Here is a 22,894-nt window from a genome sequence, read left to right on the forward strand (position 1 = left end):
CATCCCTGCTGCACCCCAAGAGCACCCCTGTTTGTGGCAGGTGTGAGCACACACTGCAGGGACACACCTGGGGACACTCTGGGCTACCCAGGGACACGGCCCTGCCCTCCAGGGCACCTCCCTGCACAGCCCTGCTGGGCTCCGGGCCATCGGAGGGGATCCCCGTCCTAAACGGGGACTCCAAAAACAATTCCCCAGTTTGAAATGCAACCCTGGCTGAGCACATGGAAATGTCACATTTCAGAGTGGCAGCGCTTGACTTGTCCCCCACAATAACCACATTAAGTGTTTCTGTCAGGAGAAAGTCAGGGTCTGATCTCAAAATCCCACGGGAAGAGTGGAATGCAAAAAAAAAAATGAGTCTTTTTTTTTTTTTTTTTTTTTTTTTTTTTTTTTTTTTTTTTTTTTTTTTTTTGCTAAAAATTGTTGTGTCTGGGTCTTCCAGCAGATCTCCGGTTCCCTCTCCTCTCCTGTTTCCTCTCCCCCTTCTGCAGCGAACGTTTTGGGAACTGCAAGGAAATCCAGAGCCTCAATCTTTATTTTCTCGGGCTGTTCCACTGAAATCTGAAATGTGAATGGAGCAGGGGTTACAGAGCAGGGGTGGTTCTGCTTCCTGGCACCCGCAGGGGGATTTGGGGGCAAAGAAGCACAATCCCAGCATGATTCCCGTTGGCATTTTTGATGCCAGCCCCAAAGCCGCCCTGTGCCAGCCCCTGGGCAAACAACACCGGGAGCCCGGAGCCCCTTGACCACTGGAGGGAGCCCATATTGTGCCAGAATGCAAGAGAAACACTACGGGGAAGACAAAAAAAAAATACTAAAATATGAAATATCAGATCATTGTAGTCAGAACAAAGTGTCTTCTCCAGGTCAGACCGTGATCTATAGCAATGCAAAATGTTATAAAAAATCAGATTTAAATGTCCCATTGTACTTCATCAGCACAAAGAAGAGAAAGAATTATTAAGAACTAGGCTCTTTTTTTTCTCCTCTCTTATTTTGAATGTCAGTCTGGCACCTTTCACCGGGAGTGAATTCATACGCCAGGATGGTGACAGACCTGGCTTGGAGGGAAAATGCCCTTGTGTCATCCCAAGGGCCAGCTGAGCTGCCCCTCATTCTCCTCACTTAAATGTAGGTCAGCACCTATAGACTCCTTCCCAACACACCCCCGAGCTGCAGCAGCGCACCACTGCTGCTTTCCGAGGAGACTTGGAAAGGAGATTCCTTTTGGAAAGGAGATTTCTTCTGTTCTGCCTTTCTCACTCCAGAGATGTCATGTTTATGGCACAACATGCACTTACAGGAGGCTGCCCTGCACCAAAAACTCTGCTTGGCAACTGTGCCCAGGAATGTTCCTGGTCCCCTAAATTCCGTGGTGTGAACGTTGAAATATTTGTAATTCAAAACACGCTCTTAACACACAAATATTTCTGGCTTCGCAGAGTGATGCCAAGTTGCTGGAGACCCTGAAATGTCAAAATGGAATAAAACTGAAAGTGATTTGTGTACTAATCTGTTTTCTTGGCCCTGGAGAAATTACCACCAAAAGCATGATATAACCACAGCCCCACAGAGAGCCTGTTGTGTTTGACACCCCTGTTCTGAAATACTGTCCTTGATTGTTCCAGTAAACACATTCCAGTAAACTTTTCCTGTCTTACCTGAGCTCTTTGCCATTGAATACAGGGCTATATCCAATGTAATTTGATTTTTTTTCTCCCCTATTTTGGTCTCCCACTGGGGTTTTGCCCTCCCACTCTCCTGGGGAGCTCACACAGATCCAGGTGGGTTTGTCACCCCAGCACCTAGGGCTCTGTAGCAGCTGGTGGCTGCTGTCACCACTCATGGCACATCTGTCCCCTAATTGCCCTGAGCTGCAGGACCGTGGCAGGGCACAGGCTTCTCCTTGAGCTGTGTTTTTCCAGAGCTGCTCCAGCACAGGAACCATCACTCCAGGCAGCCCCTGCTGCCTTTGAAGGCTCTCCTTCTCCCCAGCAGCCAGGTAGTGCTTTTGTCACATGTGGGTAAGAGCAGATGTCAGCTGGGGTGAAGGGAGGCCAAGGGACAGATGATCCAGGGCTCAGTGCTCACAGAGCAGGAGTTCCTCTGCTGCCTTGTAAACCTCCTTGCCCAGTCTGCCTGTGTGTTAGGGAAAGGGCTGTGACCACAGTGTCCCCAGGGTGGGTGGCTTTGAGCACACAGAGCCAGGCACTCACACAGATACAGCTTTTTTCTCTGCTGAGAGTGACAAAACCAAGCTAAGCAAAGGTCTTCACACGTTCAGGGCTGTGTTGGAATGGCTCAACACCCAGGCAAAATATTCCTTGCTTGGTTTTGTATCACCCAACCGAGCACAAAATCATCACTCAGCATTTCTTACAGTTCTTACCCAGTATTGCTGTGCTGAGAAGGCCCCAACGATGGAGGAATGATGAGGAGGACTCCATCTTATCAGAAGGCTAATTAATTATTTGATTATACTCTATTATTCTATACATCTAAAACTGAACCTGCCAAGCACTCAACCCTGCACACAATTGCACTCCAGCTGCACTAAATCTCGTGACTGTCACTCAACAGTCCCCACACAAACACACCTGGCCCTGACAGGCCAAGGAAACAAAACACCATCACTGTGGGGAAACAATCTCCATATTGCATCCTACTTTTGCACAAGCACAGGCACAGCAAACGAGATAAGAATATTCTTGGGAAGAATTGTGCCTTGCTTTTCTCTGCAAAGAGAATTGTGGGGCTACAACCCAGCAATAAGGAGCACACACAAAATTAAAGTGAAAGCCTTGTGCTGTGCTCCTGTGAGACAAACAGCCCCATTCCTTAAGGAGAATCCAGTCTCTGGTGCTGAACAGGATTTCCCAGAGCCCACACAAAGTGAAGCTACAGCTCCAAGGCTCTCCCTTGTCTGAGGTGATGCTCAGAGGGCAGGATCACTCTGGGAAGCCAGGATCCAGGACACCACAGGCTCTTCCCAAATTTTCCAAGGAAAATATGAAAATATGAATGTGCAAACCATTTGTACAAAGTCCCTCTGAAGGATGCAAAGCACATCCCTCCCCGACCACCCTAACACAAATGGTGTCTTTAGGGTGAACACTTAAATAGAATCACAGAATTGTTGAACTGGAAAAGACCTCAAAGGTCTTTGATTCAACCATTAATGAACTGTACTGAGCTTATACATAATTTTTTATTGGAAAAATTCACTTTCATAACTTATATTTCTTTCCCCATGTTTTCCTCCCACTTGCTGGGACCATGCCCTGCTGTGACACCTCCACATCAACTATGAAATGTCCTCTCATGGCACTGGCCCAAGCAGAAAGAGCTCCTGAAAACCTGGTACCCCATGTTCCTCCTGATGCCTGGCACAGACATTTCACATCAGCAAACCCACTGTGGTGAGCATCATCCCAGGAGTCTGACACTTCACCTTTTACCCTGCACTGGATGAGCTTGTTCCCCCTTTTTTTGTGTGTAACAACCAAATACTTGAAACATTTGCCCAGAAAACACCAGTTCACCTTTTACCCTGCACTGGATGAGCTGGTTCCCCTTTTTATTTTTGTGTAACAACCAAATACTTGAAACATTTGCCCAGAAAACACAACATCTGGATTCAATTCCCTCCCCAACCCGAGAGTCTCCAACCTGTATTTCCCACGAGACAGATGTAGCACGATGCTAAACAGCAATCTGGCAGGGGGGAAAACATGGGATTTTTTATTCTTGCTCTCCAAGCAGAGCTATTGTACAAACAGGAACACAAGTGTCCTGAGGCCAAAAAGCAAGCAAGAAGCACATGACTCCCTACCCTGCCTGCCACAACAGCAGTGATAACATGTTCTGCTTATTATCAATAGCTGTTTTACAATAAATACATAATCTGCCCTGAACAGAGGGCTCAGAGCCCAGGATTTGCTTGCCCCATAGCTTATTTTGGGGGGGAGGAAGCAATGATTTAGAGGTTGGAACCTTTGAATGTGGCACCCTGAGATAAGTCTATAGGCTGGAGGAATGTGCAAAGATGCAAATTTCCCGTTGTGCTTCTGAGAATAAAAGTATTGCCATTAATCAGCCTCTCCTCCTCTGTTTTTTAGGTCATCACATATTGGTACAAGGGGACTGGAATAAGCAGAGGGAAGACACAGGGTGTTTCAGTGGCACAGGCAGTGCTCATCATCCAGGCACTGCAAATGTTACAGAAATCCCTGGTTTTGCACAGAAAACCCTTGCTGAGCATGTGAACCCCAGTGAAATACTGGAGTTGTCACCCCTGGTACTGACAGGGGCACCAAGCCAAGTGTTTGTAATAAAAATCCTGCAGCAGAAAGGGAAAAAACCCTGATTACCCAACATTTCAATTAACTGGGAGGAAGCTGCCAGTGCTTCTTTGCTGAAAAGAAGCCTTTCCAAAAAGGTTTTTCCAAGTCTCCTTCAGCTTGTAGATTTTTATCTTCACCCCACACAGAGCCTCCTGCACATGGGAAGCACTGGAACTGTTTTCATGATGTGCTTAAAAGTCAAGGTGCTTTTGGTTTTCTTACCTGTCTGCAAGTCTCTCACCCCAGTAAAAAAAAAGCAGATTTGGGGCCACAAAAAAGGTTAATTTGCTGTATACACCAGTCTGACTTTTTTTGGCAGCTCAAACAGCTGCACCCAAGAAGCACCTAAGGGATGAAAACTCTTCAGAAACCAGGGCTAGGGAGAATACCTCCTAGCACCCCATCAGCCATTAAAGCAGTGGTGAAAGAACGTGCAAATGCTTAAGTTAAAAAATAAACCTCGGTCCCTGCACTGTTCCCACACTGGTTTGAGCAGTGCCTGTGGCAGCCCAACACCATTTCCTCAGGGCAAACCAGCCTTTGGTGGGGTTTTGCAGCAGGACTTTATAATATCCAGTCATCCCATGCTGGCAGTGGAACAACAGAACAGATTTCAGCCCCCACCATTTCTGTCAGAGGATTTCTTCATGTCACATATGCTGAGTGTGGATGAAATAAACAAGGGCCAGGAGACTTCTTCTCCTGTTTAACGCCTTTATTAAAAGCGATCAGCTCAGGATTGGGTAGCTCGGCGGGGCTGCAGTCTCCTGTCGTCTCTCCCAGGGCGACTCAGAGGAGGAGGATATGCACAGCTCTGTCCACCAGGGGCAGAGCTGGGGATCAGATCCTCTTGGGAGCCTTTAGGGCCTACTGATCCCGTCAGATGGTGCCCCTCCCATTCCGTCAGCTTGGTCTCACCGCCGGGGTCAACTCTCGTGGTCAGGGCGAGAGGGTCCGAAGGTGTTCCGCATCTCTGCAGGCTCAGCACTCGGCTCCTCACGTCCAGACATCACTCCAGTCTCTCAACTCTTTGGTGGCTCGTTGTTTTTGGGGTTTCTCCGTGGGTTTGGAGTCGGGGGTTCCACAAAGCATTCTGGTCTTGGGAGTCACTTTGAATAACCCCCGCCACCCTCTCAGGTGTCTTCACTATTCTGGGAAAGGTAAAACTTAGCCTTGGGAAGGTCCCCACCCGTTACAGTCTCAGGAGAAGGGCCATTAACTCGCCCCAGCCAGGGCTTTTACTAATACAAAAACAACCATTAACGACAACGACCCGTGATTACAATAACAAAGGCAGCAGCCCAGCAGTAGTGGTAACTTTTTCTCACAGAAAAAAATATTAACCGAATTTTTGTTCATAACAGTGGACATCACCCTCCCTCCATCACCTCCTAATCCTGGAGCTCTTCAGGGTAAAGCATGGCAGAGTGGCAATGCTTACAGCTGCAGCTCCTTCCTGAGCAGTTACTGGGCCAGCAATTTCAGTCTTCAAGGTAAAAATGAGTTATGATAGCCCCTATGGATGAGAAAAAAATGAGATTTTTGGGCAGTTTTTATGGGACCCAGTGGTAAAGGAGTTTTTCCCAATGTGCTGGCTAATACACATGGGAATAATTTGACCTCTGTAAAATCCTCAGAGAGCCACAACATCCACTGCTTTCTTTCTTTTTTTGATTAAGCTGGGCACCCTGGCTGCTGCTTTCCTTCTCTGTCAGTGGCAGAGGACGTTTTGAAGGGGATTGATGCCAATATAATGTACATTTATTACATGCCTTGGGAACTTTGGGTGAAAACACTGAGATGTGATGACTGCTGCTCTGCACAGACTCACCAGGTATCAACACTTGGGGTTGGATTGTACCTAGGGCAGCTTCTGTATTCCTGCCAGAGCTGATATGACTTATCCCTGGGGTGAGGAGGTGGGAGAGAAAGAATTGCTTCTGACAGATACTAGTCATGTTGCTTAATGAAGTTTTGCAAGGTGTTCAGAAACAGCAGGATGGGGTCAAATCAGGGAAGGTCACACTGCTGGAAGCTGCAATCCTGAGTCAAGACCTGGCTTGTCCCCAGAGCCTGTCACTCTGCTCCCTACCCGGCTGGCGGAGCCGCTCGGATTGCAAAGAATTTATTGACACCCACCCACCATCCCTAAAATTTTATGGCAATATAGATCCATTAGAAATCCATTTTACAGAGATATTAAAATAATGAAGGTGAGAATTAAGAGAGCAGCACGCTCCTTGGAAAATCCACTGATCATAACACACTGCTTTAAAGAAAGTTATTGTGCAGTCCCCTTAAAGAAAGTTATCAATTAGTCACTGCATCAGACATGGGAGAATTGTTCCCTGAAGAGGATTTTAGGAGGAAAGGCAATGACTAAGTGATGAATTTGTCACTGGGGGTTGCTTGGCTCCATGGATTAAGATGACATGGCACAGAGGGCTCGGAGAGCTCCTGGTGGCCCTGGGGGGGTTCAGGCAGGAGCAACATGGGCTGAGATGTGACACAGCTCCCAGGCAGGGTGATGGCAGCTCAGGGAGGAGACACAACACCAGTGGGGTGGGTCAGAGCTCTCACACAGGCTCAGGGCACTGGGCAGATGCTCCCACAGCGTCAGGATCTCTGCTTATCAGCGACCCCGAGAAGAGTTTGAAAGTCTCTTTTCCCAGCCCAGCACTTGAAGAAGGAGTCAGGGCTCTTCAGTTCTCAGTCTCAAGGTTGTTTATTGTATTTTACCTATAAAATTCTTTCTCCTGCCCTGCCGAGGTCTGTCCAGCAGGACAGTTCCAGGCACTCTGCCTGCCCCCAGGGCGGTGTTATGGCTTTATATTAAAAACTACATATACAATGTTTACAATTGCTTTCCAATACCTCTCACCTATGTTAGACAGTGAGCTTCTACTCTAAACCAATCCAAAAGTGCCACCATCACAGCAGAAGATGGAGGCCAAGAAGAAGAAGGAGAAAGGCTGGACACACCCAGTTCCCTCCATCTTGCCTCCTGAACCCCCATACCAGAAACCCCAAAATCTACTTTTCCACCCTGTGATAACTTCACTATTATTCTACCTAAACTGTTGTGGCTTGCTGATCCTCATATAAGGTTGGTAATTTGCTCCATGGGTCATAATCAAAGTCACAGGAGTTTTGGGCTCTGTGCCAGGGTCTCTGAGACCCCTGTCAGGGATCCTGGCTGTCCTGGACAGCCAGAGGGATGTTTTGGGTTTCCACACCACAGCTGCCTGTACCTGCTGCAGTGCTGGTTTGGCCATGGTGCCTATGCCCTCCTTCCCCACAGCCTTCCAGAGCACCACAATGTGCTGTGGAGAATCAAAACAGGATGGATTTTCTGGTGCAGATGCCCCAGTGAAACGAGGGGAATCAGGGCTGATGTCAAACTGGCCCTGGTCAGGGGCTGGGTAGGGGAGGTTTGTCTGTCCCTGCAGAAATGCCCTGGAGTGAGCCAGGACAACAAAAGCTGAAGTCAAAGTACAAAGTACAAAACCTGCTTGGCTCCTGCAGCTCAGATAACTGAACATGGACAGAGGAAGGAGCCACTGGGACATGGCTTTTCTCTGTGGGCAAACATCACCTGGTAACATCCAGACAAGATGAGCACACATGAGCCTGTTCCATCCCAGCGACCTGAGGGAGACAGCACAAAAGAAAGAAGGTTGTCAAATGAAAAGGTTGTGAATGTTGCCTAAAATTGGGAAAAATCACAGGATTTCCATGGAATTGGAATAAACTTGCAAAATACTTTGTTTTAATCCAAACCATCCCTGGAAGTATTTAAAAGATATGTAGCTGTGGTGCCGAGGGACATGGTCTAGTGGTGGTTTTGGCAATGCTGGGTTAATGCTTGGACTTGATCTTAAAGGTTCTTTCCAATCTAAACAATCCTGTGATTCCACAAATCTACATTTCTCAATGCAGAGGCATTTTGGGAGCCCAAAGCTGCCCTCCTCTATTGCTGCATGGCTGAAAGGGCTCCTGGGGTGACCACAGCAGCCACTCTCTGCCCACACCTCACTGGGCTCAGCTGAGAAGCTCAGCAAAGCCCTGACAAATTGCCAAGCTCTCCTGAGATAAATAATCACAAACAAAAATATTTGTGTTTACTGTGGGGATTTGTCTGTGCATAATTATGCATTAGTCATTACGAGGACTACAGGAGAGTTTTACACATGTAAATATGTTCAGTTAATTAGACAGGACTGCTTTTGGTTTGTTTCTTCTCTGCAGTGTGATCCTGAAGTCATCAAACACTCCTGGATCACGAGGCGGGGTGAAGGATGTGTGTGAGGAAAACAGCTCTCTCCCTGCTTGTAATGCAGCTCTGGGTATCAATATCTATTCCTTTAAAACACTTCTTGTAGCTTTTCTGGTACAGCCTCAAGGTACTACACACGAACAGCACAACCTTCACACTGTTCTCTCATGTTCATGTTTCAAGGGGAGATCAGATGGATTTCTCAGGTAATACAATATAAGACATTATTTTCTTCTGAAACATTTTTAAGTGCAGCAGCTTTTAGTAATCTTCTAGCATCTTCTCCTATGTATGACAGAGTCTATTAATGTCATTTGCATGAGAAGTTCACAATAAATCATTCATGCACAGTTTAGTACAGGTTAAGTGTAACAGCCTAACTGTGATTTTCTATAAGAAAATCAGAGCAGCTCATCAACTGGTGTAAATCAGCAGTTGTTCCATCAAAGCCACTGAGTCACACCAACTAATTGCTTGGCCCATGGGAAAGATTTAGGCAAAAAAGCAGCAGGGAAGAGCACGATTCCTGCCTCATTGGAAGGACCTTCTCCTGAGAACTTCTCTCCAAAAAAACACCTTTCCTAAGAAAATCCAGAGTGGATTTTCTGTTAATCCTGTGGGGCCTGCTCAGCCTGGCTGGTCCAAGGTCATTGCTGTCCTGCTGACAGCCCTGGACTCTGCTGGGGCCACACTCCTGCAGGGTGAGGAGTGCTCAGAGGAGCCAGCCTGGAGCAGGGCCAGCAGCTCAGCAGGAAACCCTGGGCTTGTCCAGGCCCTGAGAGCGGCAGGAAGATCAAATTCCCCAAGAACCTGCAGCTGTCATTTAGGCAAAATCCTGGAAAAACAGTGAAAGCACTTCCATCCCCCCGTGGTAGGGATTGAACTCGATGACCTCTAAAGTCACTTCCAACCCAGACCTTTCTGTGACTCCATGATTTGGGACAGTGTGGTGCCCACGTACCCATCTCCATTTCAGTGCTTGGTTATCCTCGTGTTTGGAGCACTGACCCCTTTGGTGATGGCAGGAGGAGAAGGAGGAGGAGAAGGCATTCCTTGCCCCCGGGGCAGCACAGGAAAGCCCCCTCTGTTTGGAGCACGGACCCCATTTGCTGATGGCAGGAGGAGGAGGAGTAGGACGAGGATGAGTAAGAGGAGGAAGAGAAGAAGGAAGAGGAGGAGGCATTCCCTGCCCCCTGGGCAGCACAGCAAACCCCCTCGGGAGATGCCAACGGGGAAGGGGCCACCCTGCTGCACCCAGCCTGGCCCAGTACCTCGGGAAGTGAAAGGAAATTCCTTTGCAATGATGTGGAATTTGTCACCCCTCTGAAGAGGGGCCGTGTGGGCACAGAGGAGCGAAGGGTCCCCGAGGGGGTGGCTGATGGAAAACCCCACACTGTCCCTGGGCACAGCTGGCAGGTGATGCTGTGGCTGGGCACCGAGCGGCTCAGTTTGCCCAGGCAGGAGGGGCACACGGGCACAGCTTCGCTCAGAAATGAGGATTTTTCTCCTCCCCTCCTTCTGTTTTTGCTCTCTGTTTTTCGGCCTGGTTCTTGTTCGCGCTGAGGCGGCGCTGGGACAGAGGCTCATTGTTCCCGCTGCTACTCGGGGAAAGCGCCCAGCGCTGATCGTGTTAGAGATGGGGCGTGCCCGGCCGGCCCGGGGGAGCCAGCACAGCCCGGGGGACAGCCTGGGGACATCGGGGGGACAGCCCGGGGACAGCCTGGGGACATCGGGGGACAACCTGGGGACATCGGGGGAACAGCCCGGGGACAGCCTGGGGACGTCGGGGGGACAGCCTGGGGGACAGCCCAAGAACATCGGGGGGACAGCCTGAAGGACAACCTGGGGACATCGGGGGGACAGCCCGGGGATATCAGGGGGACAGCCCGGGGACGTCGGGGGGACAGCCTGGGGGACAACCTGGGGACATCGGGGGGACAACCTGGGGACATCGGGGGGACAGCCCGGGGGACATCAGGGGGGGACATAATGGGGGACCATCAGGGGGGACATCCTTAGGGGGACATGGGGGGTACAGCCTGGGGGACATCATGAGGGACAGCCCAGGGGACATAATGGGGGGACATCCTGGAGTACATCATGAGAGCACATCCTGGGGGACATCATGGGGGACATCCCGGGGGGATAGCCTGGGGGACATCAGGGGGGACATAATGGGGGACATCAGGAGGGACATCCGGGGGGACATCCTGGAGAACATCCTGGGGGGATATCATGTGGGACATCATGGGGGGACATCCTAGGAGACATCCTTAGGGGGACATATCCTGGGGGATATAATGGGGGGATATCCTTGGGGGTATATCATGGGGGACATCCTTGGGGGCATATCCTGGGGTACATCCTCAAGGTGACATTCTGGGAGTAGGTCCTGGGGGTACATCCTGGGGACACGTCCTTGGGGACACATTCTTGTGGGAACACCTAGAGAGAAGCCAGGACAATGTTTAGATCCTACAAATGTGGGGGAGAAGAACTAGAGGAGGGTCTCTACAAAGTGCACAGCAACTCCCTGGCTGTGCTCCTGCTTCAACTGAGAGCCAGCCAGGCTGATCGAGATGCATCTTCTAAATGCTCAGATACCAGAAGGAAATTGCACAATCTCAGGCTATTTATTTGTTACTTATAAAGAATATATTTTTAAATGTACTGGCTAAATAAGAATTAATTGTGTTTAAAATTCAGGTTAACAAATGCTGTAAGGGGAAATAAAGGGGAACAAACAACAACAACAAAAAATCTCAGGCACTAATGATTAGAGCAAAACCCTGATGTTAAGAGGACTTTGTCTCAGTGGAAGAAAGTTGCTCATCTTTTCCAGAAGATACACGCATGCATTGCAAAATGTTTATTTTGTACTCTCTGAAGTGGTTAATCTACATGCAAAGCAATGAAAAGGTGCCTTATTAGGCTAATTGCTAATAAAAAAAAAAAAAAAGAGAAAAGAAGCCCAGAACTACTGTGAGCAAATATTTAAAAACAGATGCAGAAGGCTGTGAAAACAAACACAATCTCGTTTTTCCATGAAGTTTTCCCACCAGAAATCAGAGAGTTCAAAGAGACGTCCGGTTAATGCGGTACCTCCAGGCTCCCGGCGCTGGAGCTGTTCATTAGCTGCTGTGTAATTCTGTGATGCAGAACTGGATTAATGGAAAGGTGACTGGGAAGCCACCAAGGGACCTGCTAATGAAACTGCTGTGTCCTCAGAGAAGTCCTCTCTAGCCTTGCCCACGTGCAGCAAAACACACACACACCATCAGGATACAATGCCACATTATCACAGGAAAACACTTTGGAGAGGGGAGGAAGATGTCATCACCGAGTGGTGCTGGGAGCTGGTGAAACCCAAGATGGAAAAATAATTGCATGCATGTTTTTTAATACAACAGGATTCCCCCAAGCTCATTAAAGCAGATGGAAGTTTTAAAACCTGTATTACTTTAAAAATTAATTTACAGCTGTGGGGCTTGGTGGCCCAGAGAACATTAAAATGATAAATCTAGAAAGGTGATGTGAGCAGAAAGGAGGATTGGTCATAACGTGGCCTTGTGCAGCTGGGAAGAGGAGATGGCACCGTTTTGTTGCTGTTTGACATTTACCTCTGCTGAGCCATATCTGGGCTTAACCCAGATTTTAAAACACTGTAACAAACCATTAAAATTTCCTCCCAAGTGATGTGTCAGCCAGAAACGATCTTGGTGCCTCTCTGCTTCATTAGATACTGGCTGGCACTGTGAGGGAGCTGACATGGACAGCTGCACTTTGGAGCACAGGAGAGCCCTGTCAAAGCTGGATGGGTTGTGGCACTAGGTCACAGCCTGGACATCCATGGCAGAGGGTCACAGCCTGGACATCCATGGCACTGTGTCACAACCTGGAAATCCATGGCACAGGGACATAGCTGGGACATCCATGGCACTTGTCACAGCCTGGACATCTATGGCACCATGACACAGCCTGGACATCCATGGCACTGTGTCACAGCCTGGACATCCATGGCATTGTGTCACAGCCTGGACATCCATGGCACTTGTCACAGCCTGGACATCCATGGCACAGGGACACAGCCTGGACATCCATGGCACTGTGTCACAGCCTGGACATCCATGGCACTTGTCACAGCCTGGACATCCATGGCACAGGGACACAGCCTGGACATCCATGGCATTGTGTCAGAGCCTGGACATCCATGGCACAGGGACACAGCCTGGACATCCATGGCACCAGATCACAGCCTGGACATCCACACCAGCCCATGGTACTGGCTCCTGGCACCAGCTTTCCACCTCTGAGGGCTGAGCAGTGCTGCTGTGCTCCCCCTGCTGCAGCCCCAGCCTCCAGCCCCAGCCATGCCCGAATTCCCCACCTCAGAGCTGCCTCCCAAGACAAGCTGTGCCTGTCTGAAAGCACAGCAGCGTGGCAGCGTGCCCAGGGCCAGGATGGGGCAGGGGACAGGAGCTTGGGGCAGGTGCTTGCACACAGCTGGCACAACAAGCCAGTGCAGGAATAGAGCCACCCCCCTCAGCTGGGACATCCCTGGCTCTGGGAAAGGCCATGAATGGATGGAGTGGTGGGACAAAGCCAGGCAGCTCCTCTGAGCCCTGCGGGGGCTGGACCATCTCTTTCCTGCTGTATATTTGCCCAAATGCCGAGCACCAAGTGCTGGGATGGGCGAGGTAGCACGGAACAAAGGCTGGAGGCAGGTTGTATTCAGCTCACACCAGCTACCTCTGCTTGCTGGGAAGAAAGGAGCCCTTTGTTTGGAAAGAGCAGCTACTGCCACCAAACCACCACAGGGCAGAACCCCGTGTTACACACAGGAGTGGTTTGGCACAAAATGGCCCCTGTTCCCCCCTCCCCGTGCTACCCTCACCTCCACAGGTCTGTGCAAGGAGTATATCCTGGCTCTCTAAAGACTGGAGTGCTTGGCCAGGGATGGGGATGAGATCACAGCCTGGGAATGAGCCCCTTTGTGCAGCCCCACAGAGCCCACCCATCCTGTGGGCAAAGCACAGCTGCTGTGGCCGAGGTGCTGCCTGCCCCTGCCTGAGCTGCAGCCCCCAAAACACACACCAGGTACACACCAGCTGGGGCTGACATGGATCGGGGGCAAACACACACCAGGTACACACCAGCTGGGGCTGACATGGATCGGGGGCAAACACACACCAGGCTCACTCCCACCTGGGGCTGACATGGATCTGGGGCTCGGGTGGCAGGCTTGGGGCTGTCCCCAGTGTCAGGCTCGGAGCTGTCCCCAGTGCCAGGTTTGGGACTGTCCCCAGTGCCAGGCTCGAGGCTGTCCCCAGTGCCAGGTTTGGGGGAGCTCATGCCCATCCCTTCCCTGGCATCACTCCTCTGCTGCTCCAGGGCATTCCTGGGTGAAGGAGGTTTCTCCCTGCAGAGAGTTTTACTGGGATCCCTGGCTGTGCCCTTATGGTAGATGAGTAATGGGATGGTTGACTCACACAATTAAAATGCAAATATCATGTGTATATGTTAGGAGAAGTTTTATAGATTTATAGTTGTGTTTTACCCCCTTGTGTTGTTATCAGGGGACTGCCTGGATTTGGGACATTTGGGAGGGTCGGCTTGTAACTATGGCACCATCTGACCTCCAATCAAGATGTAAAAAAGTAAAACTCCACCACTGGACAGTGAAGAAGAAGATGGACAGAACTTTGGGAGGGGCAAAAGGGTTAAAAGGTGAAACCTCCATTGTGTGGATGAGCATGGTGGGGAAAATCCTTTGCTCCTGATGCCATAATATTTTCTCTATCCAGTCTTCTGTTGTATTTTTGATAAGGTTTAATAAACCTTTTTAAACTTTGGAAGTGAGCAGCATCTCTCACACCCTGAAGAGACCCAAAGCCACAAGGGCCCCGTTACCCAGGCACAGCCCTCACTCAGAAACTCTTCCTGCAGCCTCTCTGCTGCTGAGTTTATTATAACACGATTCTCGTTTCCTTTCTCTCACCCAGCAAATTAACTTTAACAGTAAATTAACTTTATTCTGTTGCTGGTCAGCTGTGGGATGGGAGCAGGGCGGGTTTTTCCCCCTGGCCGTTCTGGAGGCCCCGCAGCCCTGCCGTGACTCACCGGCTTTCAGGCTGCCTATTGAAGGGACAGAGCCCGAACAAAGCCCCCATTCACTCCCAGGCCTCGGCTGCTTTTCCTTTGAGCCCTCACTGCTTTATTTTTATTCTTTCCCAAACACTGTTGGCTAATTTCATTGACAAAATTCATAACTTGGGGTTGGAGAGCTCGCTCCTATTCAGCTGCGAGCGCTGGGGGGTTTTGTTTTGTTTTTCTTTTCCATGCTGCCCGTCCTGCCTCACTCCAGTTTCCAGCCTGAGCCATGCTGAGGGATGGAGCTGAGGGACACAGCCCTGCACAGAGAGTTTAGGTGCTCCTCAGTTTTTTATTAGGCTGGTGTGGAGGGTGGTGGCAGCTTTGGTTGCTATTAGTTGTAAGTTGGCTGGTCCTTCTGGGCCTAGTATTCTGTATCAAGAAAGGTCAATTAGGTGAGAGGCAATATTTTGTCCTCCGTTGAGGAAGTTAGTTATGCTTAGGCAATGGATTGAAGGGTTAAAGTATCCTGGGGATGTGGAGAAGTTAGAGAAGGTTTGTTTTGTGACAATGAGTGTTTGGGCTATTTTTGAAATTTCTAGGGCCAAAGTGATGGAGATGGAGTGGAAAAAGCACCACAGCAAGGTCTGAACCCGAAGCACAAGGTTGACTCTGAGGGCAGCACGGACAGGACTGAAATCGTGCACTACAGAGCTGAGTGACCCCTGGAAGGACACAGCAACTATTTAAAATCAAAAGCCTGTTAAACTTTTATATTTGCAATACTCTGCATCCAATCCAGTTAATTATAGCCCTTTAAGAACATCTGCATTTCATAAAGGACTAAGTTTCCTTCCCCTCAGGCTGCCCCTCCTGAGACATCCCTCTCCAGGCTGCTGGGTTACACAGTAATTACAAGCCACAAGTACCTGACATCACCACCAAGTGCAGTGCATTATGGTTTCGAAAACAAGAGGAACAATATTGCTCAAGATGGGGCTGAGCCAAAACCCCAGCTCCAAACACCATCATTTTTTCTGGCAGAGCTGAGAGCCAGGGCCCTGCGTGGCAGCCAGGGCCCCCTGGAAATGTCACAGGCAGAGAATGAAGGAGCTTTGGGAAGTAAAGTGATATTTCTTCTGCCTTTAAATACATGCAGGGCATCACTGGGAGACCTGCAACCCCTCTGCCACCTCTGCCCTGGAGGCAGAGCCCCCTTTGTCCCATCCAGCCCAGGGAACATGAGGGTGCTGGAATTGCCAGACATAATTTTGGGAAAGGATTTGGGCTGGATCCAAAGCAGCTCTGGGATGGGAGCAGGCAGCACCAGCCCCACAGCAGCACAACATCCCAGGGAGCTATGGGGAAGGCACAGTGTGAGAGGTTTGGGTTTGTTCTCTCCCTTGGGAGGAGGCAGAGCCTGCCTTGAGAGAACCTGCAACAAGCTTTTCTGTGTTCCATACATACACACATAATAGATGCACATCATTTGGCTTACGGCCACCAAAGTGCACTCAGCTGGTACCTAAAGCAAAGCCCTTAATGGTGTTTTATGTGGTGAATCCCTCTCCTCCTCCCCTCCAGAGACAGGGGCTGGTTCTGGGGTGAGAGCAGGGCAGGAGCATTGGCCTCACCAACCTGCAGGAGCAGCCTCCATGACCTACCACCTCCTTGCTTTGCTAAGCTCTCGAGGCCAGGTCTCTTTCCTTGTTCATTTATCAGCTTGTTTCCCTGCAGAGAGGAGCTGGTTAGAGGAGAAAGAGTGTGATTTTCAGTCCACAGAGCAAGCAGTTTGCTTTTTAGAGTTGCTTGCCAAAACCACATTCCTGCTTCAGCTCCCAGCCCAAGCAGAGGGGAGACTGAGATCAGAAACAGGAGCCAGGGACTGATTTTGCTCTTTCTGCCTCGTGTGAGAGCTGAGCTCACTCAAGGGTTGAGGCATCCTCTGTACCTTCACATCTGAACAACAAGCAGAGAAAGCAAAAACCACAGGATTTCCTCTGCTGTCAGCAATACCCAATAAATTCACAGCAAGAGCGAGCCTTTAAAAGAAAAAATAAAACTAAAAATCCCCCAAACCAAACACTTTATCCTTTCCTGGTCTAATTGGGGAATAAACTTAATATCTAATTTTAAGGGTGAAGTGAAAAGGGAAGGGATGAAAGGGAGCTGAGGCATTGCACCCAGCAGTGATCACAGGCAGCAGGCTGGGGCTGCAGCTCCAGAGGAAGCAGCAGCTCTGCCTTGATGTGCTCTGAGCCAGTGGGGCTGGGGCACGAGTCAGGCCCTTCTCTGCCCCATAGGGCTGGTGGGAGCCCGTGCCTGCCACCACCAGAGCCTGGGAAACCATGGGGAACAAGGAGCAGCCTCAGCTGGGAGCTGCTGTGTGCTGGGAGGAGCTGGGGCACTGTGGGTGCTGGGTGTGAGGGGCTGAGCTCAGCCTCCCTCATCCTGGCTGCAGCCCCACTCAGGTTAGTGGGGTGGCTCCTGGGTGATAACCCATACATGGATTATCCCTCTGTCCCAAAGTAGCCTTTAAAAGGCCTTAGAACTCAATTAAAGGGTGCTCTGGTGGTGCAGGGACTTCAAAATGGCTGCTGCCTTGCACCTGTGTAGGGAGCCAGGCTGGGGGTGGGAAGCCCAGCTGGGGACATAGGGCCTGACCTCTCTTCCCTCAGTCCCCACTCTGCTGCTCACTAGGCTCCCTCTGCTCTCCTGCTGGTTCAGGACCATATCTCCAGCAGGATGTGCCCAGCTGGTGACACAGGAGTGTCACAGGAGTGTCACAGGAGTGTCCCTCACCATGGCTGCTTAGCACAGCCATGAGGCCTGGAAGCTGCACACTCAGCTTTCCCTCACTTCTTCCCAAAGCCCCACCAGGCTTCTGAGCATCACAAAGCTCTCCCTGCTCCCCATAACAGTGGGGACAAGGGGCTGCTCCTGGGGAGCCCTGGACAGGTCACCTGGGGCACTCCTGGGGCTGTGTACTCCAGGTCCCCTGGGTTCGGTGCCACTGAAGCAGTCCCCAGGGAGAAGTGGCACAGCCCCAGAGTGGGGACCTTGCTGACAGCCAGCCACCCCTTGCAGCTCCCCCTCAGCTTTGCAGTCCTCCCAAAGACACCCTGCAATTCCCAAATGGGGGTGATTCCTTAAGGAAAGATGAGAATTTTGTGCTTGCTTGTCTTTAAAGAGCAGTTTACCCAAGTAATGCCTACTTTTGAGATCTGTTTCTTCTTTCTTTGCTTTCTCTTCCACAAACCACCCCCTACCTCTGCTGCCTGTGGAGCACCCAGCCACGCTCCAGAGCAGTGCTCCCATCTGGGGTGCTGGCCACCCTCTTGTTTTTGGGTATGATATCACTTCAAGGACAGTTTAACATGCATTGCATACTGCTCCTCAAAGGGTTTTCCATGTGCATGAAGTGAAGCTCTGGGTCCTGCAGGGAGGTGCTGTGAAGTCCCAGGGATGGGGTCAACAAGGTCCTGGCACCCTGGTCCATCCTCTGAAAGAGCTGGTGGCCCCTTTCACCAGCAGTGCTGGGGTTGTTCTTAAAATGAGTCTCTTGGCTAATTATTCTGTCTCCCCATTGCCCTTCCCTTCTCCTGTCTATAGCCCTTCCATCCTGTGTGTTTGCTTTGCTGCTCCAGCCTCTCCTCCTGCACGGCTGCTCAGACATCAATGGTTGCAGCAGCTTTTGTCCAACCAGGAGCATCCCAGAAAAGCCTGGAGCTGCAGGGGGAAAGCCATGGTGCTCCTCAGTCCCCCTCACAAAGCCAAAATGCCACCCAAGGGCATGAAAGCACCGCTGGGCTGATGCCCCCCCCTGATGCCTCAGGTTTTGGCTTTTCTATTTTTCACATTCTGTGCTGCTTTAGTGTGTGGGTCTGAACTTCAGATCAGGGGATGGTGAGCTCTGTGCACAGAGCAGGGAGACAAAACAATTCCTGCTCCAGCTGGGCACCAAGGACAAATGATCCAAATCTCAGCCCAAGAGCACAAACACCGTGGGCTGGAGAGAGAAAAACAAGGATGGGACTGCATGGGCTAAAGCTGGAATTGGACAATGAACTGCAAGATGCAAATGGAGCAGAACTGATCACAGTGAGAGACCCCGTGCCTGGTTGTGCATTTTGGGACCATTTTGGTTCATCTTGGGTGCAGCCCTGGCTGGGCTCTTGTGCTGCCCAAGGTGGATCCATGGAGGAGATCCTTTTATTAAATCTCTGCTTTATTTTTTAGCTCCGTCCAGCCTCAGCTCTAGCTCAGCCTTCACAAGGCATCACCCACTTAACAGTTTCTTAACATTCAGAGGTTCCCCCTCCATTTCCACAGTGACACAGGGACAGAGGGCACGGCCCAGCTTGGTAGGCTGGCATGTCTTTAGGGCAAATACATCCTTCAGTGGGAAGGAAAAGGATTTGTCTGTGAAGGATTTGTCTTTCTACATGCAGAGAAAAGATATTTATATTAAAAAAAAAAAAAGGCTTGTAATGTACCAGAATACCTTCCTCCCTCACCAAAGGTCAAACTTAGATCCAATTTCAGTCAGGAGGGAGACGTCTGTCAGACAAGCACTAATCACTATTTAGTATTCATATTCACCTATTAGAAGCTCCATGCTGTAAACATGTCTATGAATTAACAAGGCATCTGGCCTCTCTTATACAATATGAGCAGCTTGGATCATAAAGTGTCTGCAGAAAATAAAAAGTGCCTTCCATCTGTCTCTCCCAAATATCACTGCTATCACCAAAGCAAACAGAGCGGCTCTTCCAAGGCAGCGCCGGCCCCCTCCCCCAGAACGTGTTAGTCAAACAAAAACAAGCGATTCACCCAGAGCACTTGACAGATCTGAAACGGCTCCGAGGAGGAGCCAGGCGCAAATTAAGAACTGGGGAAAAATTAGCTGAAAGATAACTGGGGGGGGGGGGAAGCTTCCTAATAACAAGGTCTTTTCTTAGCTCTGTGAGTAATTACCCACAGTGCTGGCGCTGCTGAAGCGTGGGAAGGTCAGTGGTGCCCGGCAGAAGATGCATGGGCATGCCAGGACCTGTGCCAGGCCAGTGCCACCGTGGGAATTGCTGTCCCCAGCTGTGACACCTCTGCAGCTGGTGGCAGAGAAGGGTGCTGTGGGATCATGGTGACCCTTGGAAGGGCCAGAGGGTTCACTCAGCCCTGCAGCGTGAAAAACCAGACAGAAACAGAGGACAGAAACTCTGACAGAACCAGAGGACACAGCCTCAAGCTGCACCAAGGGAAATTTAGGTTGGATATTAGGAAAAAGTTTTTTACAGAAAGGGTGATAAAGTTCTGGAATGGCTGCCCGGGGAGGTGGTGCAGTCCCCATCCCTGGGTGTGTTTAACAAAGCCTGGATGTGGCACTGGGGGCCAGGGTTTAGTTGAGGTGTTGGGGCTGGGTTGGACTCAATGATCTTTAAGGTCTCTTCCAACCCAGTGATTCTGTTAAAAATTGAAGCCCAGGTGGCCCTGAGCCATCAGGGAAAGGCCTTGTGCATGGCTGCCCAGGGGACAGCTCAGCTCCAGCAATGCCACCATCACAGACTGGCTGCAAGTCCCATCCCAGCTCCATGGGCTGTGTTTTCCCCCTAATCCAGAGCCCTTCAGCTCCTCACTCTGCTCCCTGGGTGTCTGTGTGAAATACATGAGAGCTGAAGGTTGGTAATTTGTGCCTGTTCCCAGTCCATGGGGCAATTCCAGAGGAGCTGTGCCAGTGCAGGATACCAAAGTGAGCTGCAGGCACCAGTGAGGATGGGAGCTGCCCTGCTGGCTGTGGGAGGGAAGGGCTGGGGCAGCCCCTCTCATGGTCCCTGCTGGGTTTTTGAGGTCAATGGGGACAGCCAGAGGCTGGTGGGACAGCAGGAGCAGCATCAGAGGTGGGGCAGGAGACCTCCCATCCCCACAACATCCACTCCCCTTGTCTCCATGCTCCCTGTCTCACCTGTCTCACTGCCTTTCCTTGCCTGCTTCCCCAGCCCACTCCAGATTCCAGCTCTGGTGCTTCCCAGGGAAACCCAGAGTGGCTTTCTGCTGGCTTAGCTCCTGCCAAGGACTGCATGGGCCTCAAGGTGAAGGCAGGACCTGGAGCAGAGAGATCATCACTTTTGGGGGCAGCTGCTCACCCGAGAGGCTCCAGGTCCCCAGGACATCACTCGTGCCCTGGTTAAAGCTGGTGGCCTTAAACCAACTCAGGCTTCTCCATCTCAAGGGAAGGGAAGGTCTGCTCTAAACCCCGGCTTTGTTTTCCAAAGATAAATTTAAACCAAGGGGAAGGAAGAATGAGGTTCATAAATCAGGCAGGCCTGAAAATGAGGCATGAAAAATGAATGAACAGAGTGCATGTGCGAGCGCTGCCGCCCAGACCCCACTGGCACAGCCCACCCTGGCTGGCAGCCCCCAGCCCAGCCCTCCCACAGCCCCCAGCCCACCACACTGCCCCAGGCAGACGTGATCCTGCCATTGCTGCCCCTTCCCCAGCTCAAATCCACACACAAACACCTCTATGGCCTTTAAACTTGAGCTGCCCGGGCTGTGATGGGCTGGGTGGGATCCAACCCCTGTGCTCCAGCTCTGCCTCACTCCCCTTCCCTTCCCAGGTTTAAATGATGTTTTTAAGCTGATTGGACTTCTTGAGATGTTTAAACTTAAAACCAGGGGAGGAGAGGGAAGACATGGCTTTCTGGAAGTGCTTCTCACATCCCCCACATGTGTGGATGACAGGAAGAAGAAAACCAGGAGGCTTCCAGACCTCCCAGCTGCAGACATCTGAGGAGTTGGCTGTATCCAGTGAGCCTCTCTCCGCTCCCTGCCTGGCCAACAAGCTGTTCCTAAAACAGCAATGCAGAGTAGTCTGTCTCCTCAAAATCATCTCCTGGGACAGCATCTCCCTGGGAATGGGGCTGGAGCAGCCTGGCTTGGTGACGGACTCAGACAGGGGGATCTGCACCTTGCCCTAAGGCTTTGCTGTGTGGGGTCCTCAACGTGCAGACCTGCCTTGGATGGCTGAGAAACCCTCACACTTTGCAGCTCCAAGTGCATCAGGGGTTGGGGCCACAAATATTTGCATTTTGCAAAGGAAAGAGGCCCCAACCAAACAACCAAACAAACCCAAACTGGCCACAGCTGCTGTGCTGCGATGTGACAAGGCAAGTTCTGAAAATACCCACTTTTGTCATTTGCCATGCAAATAATTCAAAGAAATAATTCAAGCTGGGGCTTAGGGAGAAATGGTGGGAGAGTGGCCAGTGGCTGAGACAGCCCAGAGCAGCTGGTATGGAGCTGGAAAAGGTGGGAAGGAGGGAGAAGGAGGAATAATGATGGGGAAATTTGATTTTGGCTGCCTGCGGGGTGACCTTAAGTGTCCCATCTGAGAGACCTGTGGCTGGGAAAAGGCCTCATTGAGCATCACCATTCAGAACATTACCAGAATCCATCCTTACATCCTTCTGCTGGGGAAAAGCCTCTGAAATATCAGTGTTTTCCTTCCCATAAGGATTTACCTGCCTCTGTTATGCTGTGTTAAGCACTTGCAGTGCTGCAGAAATCTGCCACAGAAGATTCCCAGCCACTTCCAGGGCCAGGCAGCACCTCCACAGTCCCCCTGGAGCCCAGGACAGGAGCAGCTGCTTTTCCCAGCTTTGGGATGGCACAAAGACCCAGGGCTGCCCTCGGCCACGCTGCTGCCTGACCCCAGTCCTGGGCCAAAAAATCAATAGGGAATTTGTCACCAGCCCCAGTGGGGCCAGGATCAGGCTCTGCATGCACAAGGAAACCCCTCGAGCATGAAAGCTAATTTAAGAGGAGCTCATCTCCTGGTGTTCAGAGACGTGGAGCAAGGAAAAAGCATGACAGATTTTGGTATATTTTAACTGAATTATTGTCCACTGGGGATTGAGCCAAGACCACAAACATTATTTCACTTTCTGGCGAGGCTGCAGTGATGAATATGGGTTTCAAAGGAGAAAAGCTGGGTGGTTCTTGTTTCTAATCTTAAAGCATTCCTCCTCTTTTGGAGGCTGAACACCACAGCACAGAGATGCTGAAACAAAGACTTCCATTCCTTAGCAAGGCATCAGGGTCTGCAGGTGAATGCAGCAAGGCTTAAAACACACATATCAAAATGCAACAGAATTTTGCACTAGGCTCTGTTAAAAATATTCTGTTT

This window comes from Ammospiza caudacuta, chromosome 19 (genome assembly GCF_027887145.1).
Source record: "Ammospiza caudacuta isolate bAmmCau1 chromosome 19, bAmmCau1.pri, whole genome shotgun sequence".
NCBI classification, from domain to species: domain Eukaryota; kingdom Metazoa; phylum Chordata; class Aves; order Passeriformes; family Passerellidae; genus Ammospiza; species Ammospiza caudacuta.